General features: G+C 28.9%; 1 pseudogene; it reads right to left on the bottom strand.

Annotated features, from left to right (window-relative positions):
* The window catches only part of LOC142332189 (AP-3 complex subunit delta-1-like), a 47,131-nt pseudogene that overhangs the window by 2,493 nt on the left and 23,604 nt on the right, over positions 1 to 21,034 (bottom strand).

Raw genomic sequence — 21,034 nt, 5'->3', positions numbered from 1 at the left:
GAAGCAGATTCTCCAGATTTAATTCCTGCAGCCCTGAACGTCGTCTATGTATAGTCCATCTATTACAGTGGAACAGAGTATGTTCGGCAGTATCCGAATCCTGGCAGAACATGCAAATAGATGCTGGTCTTCTACCGAATCGATGTAAATAATATTCGAAACTACCATGCCCAGATAGTATTTGAGTAAAATAATAACCAACCTCACCATGTCCTCTATCAAGCAACATGCCCAAGTCGGGTATCAACCAAAATAAAAAAAAAAATAAGGATGGTCAATCGATAGGAAATGGCCCAATTCGTATAGATCCTGAATGGTTTTGGTCTACGACCAACGGGTAACAAGATATGAACATTTAAAGTTACCCCCATATAAAAGTCTGTATACACTTTCAATTCAGTATACCTACTGTTATTAGTGAAAAATTTTCAGTCCTTGTTTACGTTAAATACAGTGATGTCACTCTCCTGTATTAACTTGCACGAAATCTCCACTACAAAAAACAGAAATAACTCCGTTGTCTAATTTTCCCAAAATTTTAAACACTTATTTGTATATCCATCCTCGATGTGAATCCAAAATTTCCGTTTAAAAAAACAAAAAAGTTTTTTAAAAAATTTAAAAAACTTAGTAATCCGTTAACCAAAAATTCTATTTTTTCTTTAGACTTGTCCAGTAATCCAATCACAATGTTAAACAGCACTTTCCTGATAGATAAAGCTGAAACACCCCGATCAAAAAGCAAAAAACAGCGGAGCGAAAATAGCACGTCTTAACATTCTGTTGAACAGTCATGCTGATGCAAACATGAAACATTGCTTCATCATTGAAAATGGTCATGTTTAACTAAAAAATCTTCACCCTGCCACAATGTCTACAGCAAAATCAAATTGTTTCCCTTTGTAGTAGAGCTATTGTAAAACCTGAATTTTGTACGCAGTGAAATGTAACAGTCTTTTTAACACCTTACGAACAATTGATTTAGGAATGCCCAACTTGCTAGAACACTTCTGCATATACAAAACTTTTTTGCACTGCTTCAGTCATTTCATCAGACACTGATGGCCATCGTGGATGTGTTTGCTTCAGTAGGCTGCCTGTTTCTTTGAGTTGCTTGTCTCATTGCCAAATGTTATTTTCATGCGATGGGGGTCTTCATTGTACACACAATGGTATTCACGCCTAACATGTGTAACTGTCTCAAACATAGCAAGCCATAACACACATTGAATCTTCCTCTGCACTGCAAACATGATGACTAACACACATGTTTACTTGAGTGTACTGGAAACAACAACGCGTACGTGCTAGCTTTCAACACATACACTTGGAGTGTTTGTTTTTCATTTAATATACAGTTCATCTCTCTACAATGCTTTGTTACAAAGATATAACCATTTAAAACCCAAATATTATTTTGCAGACACAGTTTGCATGTATACAGCCAAATATCTGGGCTAAATTTCAACTTTTTGGTCAAAGAGTTTTTGAAATACAAAGTAAATATTGTTTACAAATAATGTTGAATGTCCCCCTTGCCGCTACATGTAATCAACTTAAAACATCAAAATTTTAAATAACTTAATAAGTACTTTCATACTAAAAGCTCAATTTTTTGTGACCACTAAGGCAACGTCAAAAATTCAAAATGCCAAAAACTAAACTACCCTTTGCCTCTTTTAATTCCGACCAAAATTTAATGACATCAATACCCCACAAAAAAAATGTTTTGAGCCACTTTGGAAGAATTTATGTTGAGCCAATTTGTTAAAATTAATTAAATACAGGCCAATATCAATATTACATACATTAGGTGTACATCTGAAAATTTCTATTAAAACTTTTTCCTTTAAAAGCCTTGAAACATAACATTTTTAGAAAACCAGACCCAAAATTTCTGCCCATTGCTGCTATGCTTTTCCTTTATAGCTACAGTAATGCAGTAGCAGCAACAGTGCTACAGCTGGGAAAGTAAATATGTAAATATCTGCTTTAATTATCCACTTTCAAAACAATAATGTAAATAAAAATTAATAAAAGTAAAAAAAAAACTTAAAACATATAGACAAATAGTAATTATATTAGATATAGTATCAAGATAGCATCATGACTGGCTGGTGATTTAGTCAGCAAAACAGTAACCACCTTAAGAATATTTTGAACATATACAGCTTGAACATGACCAGACAAGGAATTCACTCTACCACCAAGCATTGCTTCTAATGTTGCTTCAGCATTATCCAACTCCCTATGAAAATAAAAATGAAGTCAAATTATTAAATTTTCTTTTAATAAAATAAAATAAAAAAATTTTTACAAATAAAGATTTTACTAAAGCCACAGTTACTGTAATTGTAGTCAACAAAATAATATTTAAGACGTGAAAATGATTTATAGAAAAATAAAATACGTAAAGGTGCTCAAGAGAAATAAAAATTAGCAGAAAGGCAATAAATAAAAAGTGAATATGAATAAACGTGGAGATTTGTTTTAACACAAAAGAACGATTTTGTTACGGTCGAGTAACTTACACAGTTTCAGAGAAATTATACCATAACAAAAGTGCTTTTTGTGCAATTTAAAGTAAATTTCATTGAATATCCTACATTTGCACAAATATCTTCTTTAAATAGTAAATTTCCCAGTTTGAATTGAAGACACACACTGGATTCCATTCCATTTTTCCCATATTATCAAATTCATATCCCATCACTAATGTAATTAATATTAGGATATTACTTGTAATTAAATAAATAAATACGTATAAGAAAAATATATATTGGGTGTATCTCTCTTTAACTATGGCACATTACTTTGGTAAGTCGGGAAGAATTTGTGTGACAATAAGAAGCAGACAGGAAGTAGTACTGTCTCTAAAATGCGAATCTGTGGGTAAGCCGCACTAGGAAATGATTCTTAAGAGGGTAAGCAACTATACATTACTGATCATACCAACACACACAAAAATAATATCATGCCAGACAGACTGTACAAAAGTTCTTTCTTGGAATATATTTATCTTAAAGAATAGTACATATTAAAATTCAACTAAAATTTTCTTTAAAGAAGTTTCCTTTGGCAGAAATATAGGTGGCACAAAAATCACTTGACACTTATTTATAAAAGTACTGAATTTATTTCATTTTATTTATTACAGACAATTATACTTTATGTTCAAAATATTTTCAATCTTCATTAATACATTTTTGCAATTTTTTGGGATTACTGTTACACATTGTATGACAAAGTTCTCTAACACTGTCCAAATCATTGAATGCGTCGTAAATGTAATCTTTCAGTTCGTCAAGAGTACGAGACTTTCTAGAATAAGTAGCTATTATTACAGTAAACAAGAACATAACGCTGACCGCAATCTGATTTTACAAATGCTGCTAAATTATGAAATTGAGGTTGTCTCTATTCACAATTACACAAAACAAAATGCATGGATGAAGTAATAGAATAATTTAAAAGATTTTTAACTTGGAGGACACTCACAGGACAAAAAATAAAAATACTTAATTTCATCAATGATACTGTTCTAGCTGACTGGTTCTGGAAATGATTTAAATGTTAATAAGAATAGGTTCAATGTCAGGGAGAAATTCAATCTGAAAAAATAATAAAAATTTGATGATGAGGAAAATAATGAGATAAACTCAACAAAAAAAATAACAATATTCATTTAGAGCATGGCAACAAAATACTTATCAGTAGTATATACAAAAATATTAACAACTAAGAATAAAGGTTCTTGTAATCTGGCGATAAAGATAATCTTCAGAAATATGTTTTTTGACAGCATTATCTACAGAGGGTTTAAAAAGAATCCAAGAGAAAAAATTTAGAATACAGTTGAACATTAAAGCATACTGATTATATAAATTTGGTTATAGAAACCATAAAGGAAGACAAAAATTAGAGGTAAAAAAAAGTAAACTGCAATGGAAGATTACCAAGGATGAAATACGTACTTCTATATTCTTCAATAAACCTACAACTGCAATAAACCAACATATCTAACTAACAGATATAAATCATATAACAGTTTCAGAAACTAACTGAACTGGAATGGAAATGAATTAGCTGAAGGTATATAAGCCAATCTACATAATAACATCTGTAAATAGAATTTAAGAACTGTATGTGCAACACCAAACTTAATGGTAGCGGATAAGACTTACACTTAATATTTGCATAATCTCATAAGTCATGTTATCATTAACAAAAAAAATAATAACAATAGTAACAACAATTAGGAATAAAACACTACAATTAAAAGAATACATAAAAAGATTTACTTACAAAGCAAACTCTCCACAAATCCAAGCAGCAGCATAAAGTACATCAGCCATTTTTGATCCTGGTTGTGTAAGTATGTGTGCATCCTCTAACAACTGAGCCATTTTTTGTACAGCAAATCCTCTTATAGCCGTACACGCACTGCGACAACTAACATTTGAGCAGCTACTAATGGGCCATGTTGTGTACCTTCCATTCTAGTTAAATCTACCAGTACACTTACGTATCTGTTAAAAAAAAATTAAACAAGTAAATACCATAACAATACCGATATGAATTAAAAAATGATATTGAATCGTTCCACAAAAACAATCTTAATATAAGATCCTAAATGCCAATAGCAAGTATGGAAACTATAATCCGGTAATTTAATGTCAGCAATCTACTGGACCAGTCTATTAAATGAACAATACAGGAAACACAATGCTTAAGAGTGGACTTACTAGTTTTGAGGCTACAATTAGAAAAAAAAATGCTGCAGTCTTGACACAATACTGTTAAAACAAAGTATATTGCAAAGTTTCCCTTGTATTCTAATTAATCAGAGCAATACTGTACCGATAACTAGCCTACTAGTTTTCAGAGCATAAGCCTCAATAATAGTTATTTTAATGCCAGACTTTTAATAATGGTTTCATCTTCTTAATTTTTCTTTACAAAAGTGCATTTGAAAAATAACTATCCATACATCTATATAAACATATATACTGAGGCAATTTTTTTCCTTGTACTGCGATTAATGTTTTTTGTAGTTTGGTTATACTGCATTGTGTGCAATTTGCTTCTGTGAGCCAGTCAGGCCGATGACCTTAAAATGAGAATGTTTGTCATGTTCTTCGTTATTCATTGTGTGAACACACAATGAATGAAGGTGGACGAACGTCCACCTTTAAATGACTGAAACCGTTTTTTTTTCTGTTTTATAACAATGAATATTTCTTGTTAACTACATCTTCTGTTAGAACAGTAGACCAGTATTCTGTTTGAATTCCAGGTACACCAATTCCTAATCAATATAGTATAAGGGTGTTAATCGAGAAATTTAGGAAATCAGGAGAAGTAAAGGAATATAAGTAAATCAGTAGAATTACAGTACTCAATGAAGAAAAACTGTAAGACATATCAGCTAGTATGTGACGTAGTCCCAATAAGTCCATGTGAAAGTCACCCTAACAGAAAAACTGCAAGTTACAACTGCACACAACACATAAGGCAGTTCATAAGAAGCTCAGTCTCATCTGAAACCGGTTCAAATTTATCAACTTCAGACTGTGGAAAATGAACTCAATTCTGTGAATGGTTTAAACTGTTTCTACAGACAATTCTAACGATGTTTTGGATTATGTTTTCTACACTGAAGAGGCATGGTTTTATTTATCATGATATACGTACACAGAGAACTCGTATTTATGGTCTTCCAACAACCCACAACCATACATGAAAGTCCTCTACGTGATCAGAAGATTGAGGTGTAGATAGCAATATCCATGAGAAGAATAGTCATTACAATATTTTTCTAGAAACAATAATTCAGCTCGTTATTGTGAAACAGTTCACCAGATAACAGGAAGGTAAACAAGGATGAAATTTATAACGTTTAGATTCAACAAGTTGGCACAGCTACACATACAGCCAGGCAATCCATTAAGTTGCTGAAGTAGGTTTTTGGAGATTGAATCATTTCTAAGGGCTTGTGGCCACTACATTCTACGGACTTAAGCATGCTGGATTTTTATTTCTGGGGTTATAAGTATACAGTTATAAGTATTTCAGATATATACAGTAATGTTTGTCAAGGAAAACCTCCACACCTTCTTGGAACTTCAAACTGCTATTCGTGATTTCACCAAGAACAATCCACTAAACAAAACCGTGACAGTCTTTGACAACAAGAAGAAATGAGTGCAGATATATCTGACTGTTCATAAAAATTATTTCCAGGTGCATTAGTGTATGACGGGTGTATATTACTTTTTGAACACAATGTATATCAGTCAAATAGAGCAGGTTAATTGTTAATATCTAACTAGCACCTTCAAACAATAAATTTTCAGGTATTCCAGTTGGAACACATAATTCTCAGAAAATAATTGGATTACAAATTAATTTTTAAACATCTTTAGAGCTCAATAACATAAACAAACCATAAAGAATTAGAACAGCAGATTATTCAAATGAAAATGCCACAAATCAAATTTGTTTTAACATAAATTACATTATAATAATAATAATAAATGTTCAGTTTTCAATAACAGACACATGGAACACAATTAAAATGTCTACAGAGTTACTTACAGATAAAATATTAAATATCATCAAACCACCATTTAGTTACTGCTATTATTGTACAAACTAGTAAAAATCATTACGCAAGACAGTTAATTAAAATAATAAAAATAAGGGTACAATAAAAATTAAACTACCATAAATAAACATACCTACCATTCAAAATTAGTAATGTTTTGTGAGCAGATGTCAATTATTTTAGAAAGTAATTCATCTCTATATGTTGTACCTTTAGCTTTATCCATATGTACTATTAACTTTTTAACTATTTCCATTAGTTTTCTTTGAGACCTAAAACAAAAATTTTTAATTAATAACTCCCAAGTTTTTATTTTTAATTTCATTTGAGTACAAGTTATCCATAATCTTTGTCTAGAAGAAAACAAAATTAGATTTACATCGTATCAAAAATATTGCTTCGCATCAGAATATTATAAATTCTTTTCTATTTTTGCAACAAACATTCTGAAAAACAGCTAGGATCAAAGACAGATTCATCGATCAAATATACACATAAAACTATAAGGCTTAAGAAGCTGGAGAAGAAAGATCTCATTAACACAAAAAGTAACTGATAAAAACACACTTTCAACATATATAGAAAATTAATAATGATAAGATACTTATATTCACAAAACCTCAAACAATCTGACTTAACTTAAACTGTCTACGTTTAGAAATAAATTCCATAGAATATTTAATAAATACATATCATATGAAGACCAAATAGAAAATAATATTCTAAAATATCTACTATGCAAGTACTGGTTAGCTTTGAAGCTTCTTAAAAAGACCGCTTAACTTGTCACATTTATTAAATATTTATTATGCCTTCATATATTGTCATAAAAGTATACTGTCATCTCTTGGAGCTCCCTCAAAAAGTCAGAATTAGTTTTTAAGATAGAAATGGGCTGTCAGACCATTATCTTGTGACTGGCACCTGTACTTATGGATTATATAGACCGATATTTAGAAAATTAAATATGTTACTTTATCCTTGTGATTATATTTATTAAAAAGAATGTTCACTTATTCTTAAAAAAAAAAGAAAAGAACAATAACAACCACCTTTAGCAAACCAGACAAAAAACTGTTTTCATGTAACTCAACACAAAATTTCAGCATAAGAGAAATGGCTTTATTATATTTCTGTTACCATTTTTAATAGATTACCAAACCATTTGAAAAATTTCCAACCTATTTATTTGGAATACAAGTAAAAGATTTTCTTTCACACAAAAAGTATTACTCTGTCGATAAACTTTTAAACAGTACTATTTAAAAATAAAAGCATGATGATCTATCTACACCCCATTCAATGTGTACATAAATATCTGATCAAAATAATTTTCAACAGCATCTTCTGAATTTTGAAGTTTTTTTATATTTAGTAACTTCTAGTATTTAATTAAAAATTTCATGTATTTTTATTAAAATATTAATAGACTTTAATCATTTTTTTCTACATTTATAATTTACCTTTAATGATGTGATCCATATATTATTATGTAACAATCAGATAACATTTTACTTATTTACCGCACACAGTAACAACATATCATCTTACTCATTAACTCACTATTGCATAAATTAAATAAAAATAATAAAACAAAAATACATCACAAAAAACAAAGACTGGAGAAAATAGCTCGTTTTCATATACCATTCAGAACGTAAAGGGAAACAATAAGTTAAATATTAAACACAATCACCAATTAAATATAACATCCCTGAAAATAGAACTGCTCTGACAGCACATTTTACTGAAACAAGATCCAGCTTCAGAGGTGTAATGAATATTAAAAGTCCTCCTTGGAATATAACAATCATCATTTCAGAACTGTCTCGTAGATGCATAACATGAATCTACCGACATTAACAAGAACCTTCACATTAACCACAAAAAGATCACACTAAAACGTGCTTTAACTAATATATAAATATACAAAAGCACACCATACAACTAAACGAGCGCAGATCCAACACACTTTCTGACCGATTTCTAAAGTATATTTGGCTAACACAAAAGAAAATTCCTACCGATAACATCAACTGAAGCTTGCAAACAGCAGTGTCAGACATTAAAAATGCCACTATAGCATTTTCTTAATTAAGCTATGACATAACTTAATGTTATGATTTAAGTTTTAAAACTGAAAATGTTACGATAAAAGTTTCAAAACGTAATTTAATAAGGTCTGTTTGATTTGCCATCAAAAATGTCAATAGATATTAATTACTACCAATCATGGAAAAACAATCAATATGTTGCAATTAATGTAAAAAAAAAAAAAAAAAAAAAAAAAAACCTGTAATAAGCAAAATAAGTTTCAATAATAAAAAAAGAAAGAAATGAGAAATTTTCTACCAACCAACAGGGAATACAATAATTCTATAACTGAGACACAATTCATTCTAAATTATGTTGATTATAAAAATTATAACAAGAAGAGAATCGGTATAAAAGGGCAGTTACGGTGACTTATGAAGTCTGTTCAGAAAATAACTGAACATTTTCAATTACACGCCAAGGAAGATAGTTAGTGATGAGCAGTTGGCACCATTGTGTTCATAATCTCCTCTATAACCATATGTTCTTGAAATGCTGATATCTCATTTAGTTTTCATGTTATTATTATTTGAGTGGAGCGTGTTTAAGTGCTAGTAGTGATTTTTGTAATGTGTGATTTTCAAGAGCAACGATATAACGTAAAGTTTTGCGTGAAATTGGGGAAAACTTTCACATGACATTTAAACTTTTGAAACAAGCTTACAGAGATGATGCTCTAGGTCTTACGTGATTTTAAAAATGGTTTTCACGATTTAAAAGTGGTCGTAAGTCAACTGAAGATGACCCTCGACCAGGAAGCCCTTCTACTTCAATTGATGACACCCGTGTTTAGAAAATCAATGATCTGGTATGTGCAAATCACCGATCGATTGTTAAAGAACTTGCAGAAGAGGTTAGCATCTCAATTGGATCATGCCGTGATGTTTTGACTGAAAAATTGAATATGCATCCGGTTGCAGCAGATGACCAAGCAGCAGAAAGAACATCAAGTGGACATTTGTCGGGAACTTCTTGAACAAGCCAACGATGATAAAACATTCATGCCAAGATCATAACAGAAGACTAAAGCTGGGTTTACGGCTACGACATCGAGACAAAAGTTCAATCATCACAATGGACTGACAAAGGATCGCCACACCCCCAAAAAAGCATATCAGTCTCGATCCAATGTAAAAGTGATTCTTTGTGTTTTTCAATTTTAATGGAATTGTGCATTTTTAATTCTTTCCTCAAGGTGGAACAGTGAACAGTGCGTATTATCAAGGCATTTTAAAATGGTTATGTGAAAAAAAATCCACAAAAAGAGACCAGAGTTGTGGCATGACAACTCATGGTTCCTTCACCACGACTATGCGCCCACACACTCAGCTTTGTCAATTCATCAGTTTCATGCCAAAAATCAGATCACTGTCCTCCCTCAGCCTCCCTAGTTGTCAGATCTGGCTCCTTGCGATTTTTTCTAATTTCCAAAATTAAAATCACCGATGAAAGGACACCAACAATTGAAGGTATTACAGCAAATTCGTCAGAAACCTTAAAGAATATTTCATATGAAGCTACCCAGAACTGCTTTGCTAAGTACAAAAACCACTGGGAAAAGTGTGTAATTTGGGAAGGAAAGTACTTTGAAAGGGACAAGGACCAATTTATCTGTCAAATTAATAATAAAGATTAAAAAAATAAAGTTTGAATATTTTCTGATCAGACATCGTATAAAGGCAAACCACTGGCTCCCTATCCAAGAATTGCAGGTTTGAATAATGTTAGGCGCAACATTTTCTTACGTACCACTGGCTACGAAATAGGGTAGCGCTATGACATAACTCTATGGTATGTCATAGAGCTACCACTGTTTTTCTTTGTGAGTATTTTTTTACTAATGAATATACATAGATAAAAGCTATTTAATAGTCTTAAGAATCCTTCATTTTATTACAAAAAAAAAAAATTGGTAACAGAACTGTAATTATTTATTATAACAGTAAATAAAAAATTATGCCAACATATAAATTTTTACCATTACGTATAGAAGATCAAGAGCTCGTAAGCGAATGGACTCATATTTTATCATCCAGACATTGCATAGCCAAATCTTTATGTGATTGAACAGATTTTGGATGAGACTTCAATATCTTTGACATAGCAAGTAGGCCCAAATATTTTACTAAAAAAAAAGAAAAAACTAAAGTATTATAAACAAAAAATAAATTGCACTTTTTAGATTTATAACACTTATAATACTACAAAGAATTTTAAACCGATTAAAAATTAATAGTAACGTGACACTGACAAAAAAAAATTAATAAATTATCTAAAATTTTAAAGCTGAAACACTTAATACAAAATAATGAACTAAATAAAATTTTAATCACACTAACATTAAAATTATCCTGAACAAGATATATTACAATTCAGTTTCATAAATCGATACTTACAAAGATTTATACTTTATATAGTTTCAACAATGAACAAGTTTCTTTACATATAATACATAATAATAATTTACAATATGCTGTAAAGGTAATTAATTCTTAAATTTAATTAGCAGGCAAATTATTTCATAAAATACATATTTTTTAAATCTATTTACTAAAGAAAACTATTTTATATTTATTGTTACTAAATTTATAAATATACAATACTGTTCAATAGTTTTATACATGTCACATCAGAGGTCTTTGTCTAGATATGAGGTGTCGGTAACTTAATTTATGGACACATTATTAAAAAGGACAGATTTTAAATAACTGTATACTACACCGGCTTTAGTAACAACATTTAAATTATAAAGTTAAATTCTCCCAATAACATTCATAACCAATTTATAATTAATTTTCAATACAATTTCACTTCGTGAAAATTGATAAATAAACATAAACTCCATCCATAAGGAAATATATCTTTATTTTGTATCACTCAATATATTAAAACACTTGCAAAAATTAGTAAAAGATACAAACTTCATATACAGTAAGCATACAAACACACACTAAAAAGATTAAAATAAAAGTTTAAGTAATAAGAATATAGTGCATATAATGAAAATGAAAGCTTGTGTTGCAGAAGGTTGAAACTGCATTACTACATTTACAACTATCTAACATGATAACAATAATGATTTTTGTGTTTTTAATTATGCACTTTTAATTTATTGGTTTCATGTTTTATTAGTTATAATTCATTATTACATAATTAGTATTAATAATTTAATAGAGATTGCAAAAACAAGAATTTTAATTTAGGTGTACTTTTAAACTAAAAAATTTTAACTAGTGCTTGAATGTATATTGTATCTGTAATTACACTAAATTAGATGTACAATTATTATAGTAAAATTCTTTTTTGTACAATATTTGGAATTTCTTAATATTTAGAATTTTCAAATGCTTTTTTTGTTTTCATTATTGATAGCACTATTATTATTAACTCTTACTTAATATTTTTATTACATGTCCAGTTCCTTTGCAAAATCACAATCTTCTTTGTCTTTATTGGAATAGTCGGTCGCCTTTACCACCACTGTCTACATATATGACAAATTTATCAGTAATTTTGTCAATTAGTGGTTCCATCTTCTTAGATTGTTTTAACTTTTTTTTACATGTTCACAATATACTTTCCGATCATCCTTATTCATTTTTTCCTCGGCTAATCTTTTAATATCTAATATTAAAAATGTTGAGGAATTACTATCAACATTTTTTCAGAGTCGTCCATATCATCTCAATCAGATATAAATCAGGATGCCCACCGGGTTGGTCTAGTGGTGAACGCGCCTTCCCAAATCAGCTGATTTGGAAGTCGAGAGTTCCAGCGTTCAAGTACTAGTAAAGTCAGTTATTTTTACACGGATTTGAATACTAGATCGTGGATGCCGGTGTTCTATGGTGGTTGGGTTTCAATTAACCACACTTCTCAGGAACGGTCGAACTGAGAATGTACAAGACTACACTTCATTTACACTCACACATATCATCCTCATTCATCCTCTTAAGAATTATCTAAAACGGTAGTTATCGGAGGCTAAACAGAAAAAGAAAGAAGATATAAATCAGGATGGTAAAGAATCAGGAGGAAGTGGCAAAACATGATGCCGGTATTTTTTTAATAGTTCATCAAAATGGTAATTTATTTTTGAATTTCTATTTAATTATGCGATTTAATTATGTCATACAATTGTGGTTTTAACATTGCTTTAACAGAATATTTTTCTTTTCTAACCGATTAATCATGCTACTTTTCCTAACATTTGAATCAGCAATTTTACTCCTGTACCACTGTCATCCAACCATGATTTTGTCGCCGCATAGGACATTAAAATATATGATTCATCCAAATAAACAATCTAACAATTTTCTTTTCTGCAATCAGTCATTCTTCTTAAATATTCTATCCTCTTTCATGGATGTTTTCTTTCTGACACAAAGGTTTCCTATCATTACCAGTTTTTACATTTAAAGCCTAATACTTTTAGTATAGTTGTAGAACCTTTAAAATGAATACTCTTTTGAAGTCCTCCAAGTAATTTATTTAATGCAGGCAGTTCATTATGTATAGCATGAAACTCGTTAACTGTTCATCTTACACACCTTGATCAAAATTGTCTAATTCACTAAATGGTTATGAAAGTTGTTTTTACTTTTTGGTGTGCTGAACAAGCACGAATACGATTTAGATTTAACATGAACCTACTTTTCATTTAGCAGTTTTTGAATTTGTGATCTTGAAATCCAATAAGCTGCAGCAGCTCTTCACATCTTTGAATGCATATTAAATGTCTCTCGTCTTCTAATTTTCCTAACATTATAATTTTTTTCTTCGTAAAATCATATACATTATTTACTATTTCACAAGCTTGACTACATAGCATTGTCTTCATAAACAATGTGTGCAATAAATACTACCTTAAATCTGTTCAGGGCTTCCACCTGCCCTACAACCAAAAACGACCCACCATCCATACAAATTCAATAAAACACAAAACATTCACTAACACACCACACACTACAGAAGGAAACCATTTGTGCCAACTTCCCCCAAGAATTGAACTAAATCAGTTTATTGAAAATAATAAGCAGTGACTAAACTAGTAGTAAGTTATAATTTCTAGGGTGTAAGCCTTAATACCACAAAATACCTAATACAAAATGATATTTAGGTAGATTTAAATTTTCCCACTGCAAACAAATAATAGCATTCACTAACAAAAAACCGATTCACTAATACACATAAAACATTAAACAACTAAATAGGTTTATTGAAAATAAAAAGTAAACTTTTGTATTGAATACTGATCAACAACGGGAACAAAAATTACTTAGCTATTCCATCAACATATATAAAATGGCTAAACTATTAATAAACTACTATAATTTGTAGCGTATAGGCCTATTATTTAATGACAATGTTTATCACTATAAACATCATCAGTACCAATACCCATTCATTACACAAGTGCATATAAAGATAACTCAAATGAAATATTTTGATAACCTCTATTCATTCATTTTATGACTCATTTGATGGAAAAGGAGTCTCATAATACAAGTATAAACTATTTGTTTTTGAACTGTATAGTAGGAATAAATATTTTTAACGAAATTATTGTCTGAAATTAAACAAAATGAAAAAATGAATTTTTGCTATTTATGAAAATAGTTACACACACGTTATATTGCGGAATACTTGGTTTCTGAATGAGCCTAATGTTATGAGAAAAGAGTAATATATAAAGCGCTGCACAAAGACCGTCTGCCTTGTGCAACAAAGCTTTTATTTTCATCGTATGCACTGTACATACATTATGTTTATTTTTACTGTTAAAATATTTCATAAATATATTACTTTAAAACTTTTACACTTTTCTTTATTGAGTTATGTCATTTTAAAAAATTAAATTTTTTTTAAAGGAACTGTTGTATATTAATTGATTGTACATGGACACAGTTATCATTTTTTCTTAATAATTTACAATAAACTGACATGCTGATAAGTAAATCTATTCATAAGGATGGATTTTAAAAAAAAGATTTAAAGAATGCTTAGCAACTTACAAAGTAGCTAAATACGCTAAGTTACAAAAATTTTATCTGAAATGGTTTAAAAATTCTCAATTTATGAGAAGGAAGGGGGATTTGTTAAATCAAATGTGAAAAGAAGATCGAGTGGAAGGAGACCATCAATCAAAATTTTGGGATCACATGAAAGAAATTATGGCAAACATAAGGAATGAGAAGGCAGAACAAAAGATGTTGAGGTTAGAAAAGTGAAAAAAAGCCGGTAGATGGGTATGAACAGAGGAAATATAGATCGAATTAAGAATTTATACAAGGCAGTAACAAAAAACAAACTTCCCTCTAGAAAATCTAATAATAAAATATTACTTAAAGGACAACAGACCTTAAAAGAAAAATCAGATACAACAAAATGAAACATTTATCAGATCTGGTCAGCAAAAAAAACACATAATTAAAACGAATCACTTTAAACTCATAATTACTTATACAGAATAGAAAAAACTGGCAATACTTTGCATGACTTTCCTAGCTATGCTGATTACCATACAATACCTTGCTCAGCTTTTACATTGCAAAACTTTTCTGGCGGCACCAAAAAAGCTTTGCGATTGAGATAATTAAGTCTTATTTTTATTTTCATAATAAACGTTTAAATATAAGTAACAAAGTAATTCTGATTATTTTTTTTAATTTTGGGGCCCTAGTATCAACACGGCATTTTTATTGATTACGATTACCAAAATAAGATTTAGTCTTACATTTCAAATAAAAAATATTTTTGATTTTGGGGGCTTTCGTAATCTACGGGACAGTAAAAGGTTATCCTTAAAACAATTAATAAATTTAAAAAAAAGATTGTTAACAATATTTAAGAATAAAATATAACTTTTATGAAAGTAATGAAAAAAACTGCTTCTTATTTTAGGTCTAGGGTATACTACAGAAGCCAAAACTATTTTAATTGCCCAAATTGACAAAAAAAAAAAAGAAGAAGGCATTTATAATACAAATTAAGAGTTAGAATATTACATTTTTTAGATGTAGGATTAAAAATAAAATTTTTGTAAAAATATTCATATATAGATGGGTTAACCTTATTAAATTTGCTTAAGTAAAGTTTTCTCTAAATCTAACACTCCTTCCATGAAGGATAAAACAAAAACATATACATTTTCAAAAAAACCTTTCTGTGTAAGATCCAGGGTTTATAATTTTGGAAAATTATGTAAAAAAATGCAATTTTTTTTTTTAAATATCAAAACTGAATGGAAACAGCAAAAAACATATATTTCAATTTCAATTGGTGGGGATTGATTTTCTGAAAAAAAAAAAACATTTTTTTTATTATTTACACATGCAATGTAGTAACAAATTTGCTAAAGTAATCTACTTCCAAAGTGGTTCGGAAGAAAATTGTATTTTTTTGCAATATCCGCAACCCTGAACAAATTCTGTAAATAAATTAATATGGTCATTGCCCCGTGTGAAGAAATATTCAAACCAAATTCTAACAAAACTGGTTTGATCAATGTTGAAATATAAGGCTAAAAGCAGTGTTACACATACATATACATATACACACATATATATATTTTTGGACTAAATGAACTAGTTGGACTGTAACACATAAAAGATTTTCAAAAACCCGATTCCCCATTTTTGATATGACCACCTACATAATTTCCCCTTTCAAATAACTATTCTAAGTAAATCAGTTGGGAAGTAGTAAACACAGAACAGTAATGTTCTGTGTTTACTACTTTGGCAACAGGATGCCAAATTTAAATAAAATTCTCTCTTGTAATATTTGTATTTCAATAATTAAACAAATTTTGTTGTACGACTATATTTAAAATATTTAAACGGTATTATATATTGTTTTTTAATGTAATGTTTTATAAATCTAATCCTCTTATGCTTAAAAATAAAATCCAGCACAATTAGTAAAATTAGTGTAACTATTCTGTAGTCAGTTAGGTTGTAGAGTGAAGAATAAACAAACATTGCATTTGTGTTAGATTTCATCATGTTTCTGCCGAGTCGCTTCCCTTATATCAGTGCTGATTCAGAACAAGGCTGTATCTATATACAACACAATAATCATAACTGATATTAGTCATCATATAATTAGTCGGTCATATAGTACTCGTGTAATCAAATATTTATAATATTATGCCTTTCAGTTTATTAAAATCATTGATATTTTCGTATGATTACTAGTTTTATATGCATCAGGATTTACAGGAGATGCTTCTGAATCGGCCACCTGAACATCTGAATGCGCAGTTTGTTGACTTCAACTTATAAGCTAACTGAATAAGATATAATTAGTAAAACAAAAAATTAATAAATATAACTTACAATTTTGATCAGAATCTTCAATAAGAATCCTTAATTTTTGATCACATAACTGAAAAAAGAAAAAAGCCATAATACACTTGCAAAAGAATGAAATGATCAGTACAAATATGTAATATTATAGTTTCAAACAGAAAATGAAGTGTAAAATTTAAAAAAAAAAATCATCTACACGAACTACCTTAACTAAAGAAGAAAAAGAATCAATATTAATTTTTTACATTACGAAAATTAACAGTTAAAGAACAAAAATAATACAACTATTAAAATTATGGATTATATACCAAATTAGATATACTAATATCAAATTAATCACAAGACAAAAAATTATAGTAACCACGGATTAACAAAGTAATACAGTATTATTAATGATTTACATTTTACTAAAAAACTTAAGAAAATATAAAAGAAAAAACAGCTCAACAAAAATAAAATAATAAACAGCTTTTTTAACATATTATTAACTTAAATCTTTAAAACTATATTAATATATACAGAAATACTTATAAAAATTAATTTTCAAGTTTTTTTTTTTTTACTATAAAAAAGTGAATAGTACTACTAGGCAGTAAATCAAAATACATATTGTAGTAAGACAGATAAAACAGACCTGAATAACTGATTCCTACTAAAGAAGAAAGCAGTAGAAAATATAATAATGGGAGGAATCAGAAAGGGACTAAAAGGAACCCTTTTAGTAAAGCTAACAGGTCCATTATCAATCGACCTTTGTAATACTACTTATAAACACACCTTAACAGATGTTCCGTGAGATGAGTTACTGGACCCAGAATAGGAATGCATAAGAAAGTGAAAGGGTCAATCGTTCTCACACTCAACCGAGGTCTGGTCCTGCGGGTCAAGAGGGTAGGAGTGTAAATACCCCAGGGAAGATGAGTTGAAATCAGTTCTGCGAGAGAGTTCTAAACGAGGATTTATTATGCAAGTTTGAAGCAAGAGTAATCTGCAAGGACGGTGAAGGAGCGAATTTCTAGTGCGTACAAGTTCAACGCAATTAAGGTGACATCACAAGTAATTCCAGTACATGAAAACAAGAAACGGTTCAGTGAGTTACAGTTAAGAATATAAGCGAAAGAGATAATGTACTAAATTTCATTCATAAATTGGTAGTGTTTGTTTGGCAGTGAAAGAATTTTATACTTGTATTATCTATTGTGGTTACAAGATTAGTGATTAAAAGTATTAAAATTAGCGGTCATACTAATGTCTTATGTCAATGGGACTGAATTCTGGTTTTCAATATTTAACTACCTGTAAATAAAACCTGGCGATTCCTTTAATTTCTGTTTTGTATGTAATCACTGTTTATTATTATCGTTATATGTTAGAAATAGTAACAATTACCATAATGAATCGTAATTTTCAGTTACATTTTAACTACAAGAAAAATCTAAGTTTAATATTTTATACTATTCTGAAATAGTACAAAAAGTAAATGAATAATAATTTGATTTAGAGCTGGATAAAAATCATTTTAGTAGGTGTATCACGTAAAAGAGAATTTACTACATCTCTAGCTCAATTATGCGAAAAATCATTAACATAAAAAAGAACTAATCATTCTTAGCAGAAAAAATACTGCATCAGAAAAACAAATCAACAGATCTGTCGGCAAAATTATTTAAATGGATACCTGCAAAACAAAAATGAATGTAGAAACATTAATGATAAATTATAACATAACAAACCGAACGAGTAGTATCACATTTTTTCTATGTTTAATTTATATTGTAATCTTTTGAATTCAGTTTTTTATATCATGAAAAAGCAAATTTTCATAGATTATTCTAAGAAAATTTGAGGAATCCTGTTAAGAAATTCTGATTTAAAATTACATTTTCATGCTGATTTAATAAAACATCTATATGAGCGACTCAAGAAGATTTCTTAACGCAGTTTTCAACTTATAAATTCAATTTCTATAAACATTTCTTAATTATTTACAAAACATATAACAACAAAATCATCTTACAAATTATAGATAATGTTATTTTTATGTCTATATAATATAAATTTTCAATAAATAAGAGAGGTTTACACACAATAATGTTAGAAATAGACCCTTAAACAAAATTAAAGTGAAAATCACCCTAAAATCTAAGGATTGAAATAGTACTAAGCATAATCTTTTAAATAAAGCAGTAATAAAATTTTAAAAAACTATTGTATTAAAGGAAAGAAATATTACATTTTTTCTTTTAATGGGACACAAGATCAGGCAAACTCAGTAAATTAAAATTTAGTAGATTAAATAAGCATTACTTTTCCCATTCATCAGAAAATTTTACAATTATTGAATAATTTCAATTAAGTAATATGCAAATTTATGTTAATGATTAAATTATAATAGGAAACAGAAAAAAAATTGTTTACAAAAGGGACAAAAAACATTAAAATTAAATTAATCCAATTTCAATTAAATTAAATCAATAAGTATGTTATTCAGTTATGGGAGGTAAGCTATTCAAGTACATCAATAACTACCTATTATATCTTCTTTTATTCATTGGAAACAATTACAGTTTTAATTGATGATAACATGCTTAAAAGATTGGCTGTATATCTTTATAGAGCAAGAGAAAGTATCTGAAGTGTCTTGAAGTGGATAATAATCTTTATTTAATCATAACTTGTGACTTTTCTTTTAGTATTTATTAAAATTACGGATTTAACAGAAGTTTTATTTTTTTAAGAGAGTATTAATAAAATGTCACATGTATAGAGGGAGACAGGATAAAAAAAATTATCCTTATAATTTTAAATGAATTAAAATCCATTTAAAATAAAAATTACATTCTCTTTTTATTTTATGAATTTACTTCAGAAGCCTGGTACTTATATGATAAACAAAAAAATCTCATATAAAGATATCAATCAAGCACGGTTAATATATCTGAACTGGAATGATTCACCATTTCAGAATGAAATGCAGAGTCATTACTACCATTCTGCTGCAGAGATAACTGGAATATAAAAACGTAATCTCATTAACGTTTAATTTAATTCATTCATAACAATGTATAAATGATGCGTTACATCTTTTAATAAAAATTAAAAGTTTTTTAAAAATTACACGACTTAGAAATCTTAGTCAATAGCGAGCATAGTCATTACCATTACTGCAACAGTTAGCAAATATCTACAACATGAAAAAAAAGACAAATACTAGTTTCAAATGTAGATCTAAGAATTAAAAAAAAATTGCTCCAAATATTTGTGTGCCATGATGTGCTTTATCATAGTGAAATACAGACAACATTTATCACAGTGAAAGAGAAAGAAAAAAAAATAGAAGTCTTTGAAATGTAATGCTGTAAGATATTAAATATTAACTGGGTCGATAAAATTTGAAATGATGAGGTCTTCAGAAGAGAAATTGAAAATCACTTATACTACAGAAGAAAATAAATCTATAGTAGAATCTTATAAAGAGATGACGTATGTTGATAGGTCGTGAATTAAAACATACTGATTTCATTAATTTGATGGTAAAGGGTTCCATAAAAAGTAAAAACTAAACAGGAACACAAAGACTGGAATATGTAAACTAACTGAAAATATAGGATATAGGAAATTCATTGAAGTTAAAAAAAGTTAGTACAAAATAGAAAGGTATGGAGAATAGCCTAAACCAAGACTAACAACAAGAAAACTAATTTCTTGTCACGTTCAAAGAAATTAAACCGATAGAGAAAGTAGACTACTCGCACATAACCACACAAGTTGACAAATTCATTACTGTATCGAGTAATTCTAAATTAGTAAGAAAATATATTTTGTGTGTACAACAAAAAGCTCTACGAGATAAAATACTTTATTATTCAGGCTAAACCTATTTGAAATTTAATCCTAGAATGTAAAAATAACAATTTATAATAAAGAAGAAAAAGATTTCATTATGAACTCATTATCCTGGTGAGCCTTAATGCTATCATATCTATCAGAATGTAATTTTAGAAAAGCCATTAAAGTTAAA

Source organism: Lycorma delicatula, chromosome 11, assembly GCF_047948215.1.
Source record: "Lycorma delicatula isolate Av1 chromosome 11, ASM4794821v1, whole genome shotgun sequence".
Lineage (NCBI taxonomy): Eukaryota > Metazoa > Arthropoda > Insecta > Hemiptera > Fulgoridae > Lycorma > Lycorma delicatula.
The sequence above is the reverse complement of the archived record's forward strand: the minus strand, read 5'-3'. Positions and strand labels throughout refer to the sequence as shown.